Source organism: Penaeus monodon, chromosome 22, assembly GCF_015228065.2.
Source record: "Penaeus monodon isolate SGIC_2016 chromosome 22, NSTDA_Pmon_1, whole genome shotgun sequence".
Classification (NCBI taxonomy): Eukaryota; Metazoa; Arthropoda; class Malacostraca; order Decapoda; family Penaeidae; genus Penaeus; species Penaeus monodon.
Window position 1 is genome coordinate 25362606 of NC_051407.1, and position 510 is coordinate 25363115.

Genomic DNA, 510 nt, shown 5'->3' on the forward strand with positions numbered 1-510 from the left:
ACAGAACACGAAAAAAAACTCACTTGCCAATACCTCTTGCTTTAGAATACTATGTTCCACCTTCACGCCTTCAGAAGCGGGTGACGAGCCAGCACTCTCCTTCCTAAAGCCTAGTCAACACATGGCCATTCACCCATTCCACTAATATAAATCCCATTCCTACGCTTTAATAACACACAATAGGCAGAACGTGAACTATACAACACCCTCTCTCCCCCTCCCCATGCGGCCTAAGAACACCACGCGTTCCTAGGCTTCATAATGAGTGATCTCCGCGCCCCCTCCACCCCCCCTCCCTCTCCCCCTACACCCATTGAACTCACACTCATTAAGATCATGACAGCGATAAACACAATTACAGTTATGATTATAGAGGTGTGGAGACCGAGGGGAGGGGGGGGGGAGAATGTCTTCTATTCATCTCTCTTTCTGTTTACATTTTCTACGGATTATAGCGTGGTCAGGGTTATGCGCTAACACGCTCCATCCTTAGCTGTGTTTCAGTATTAG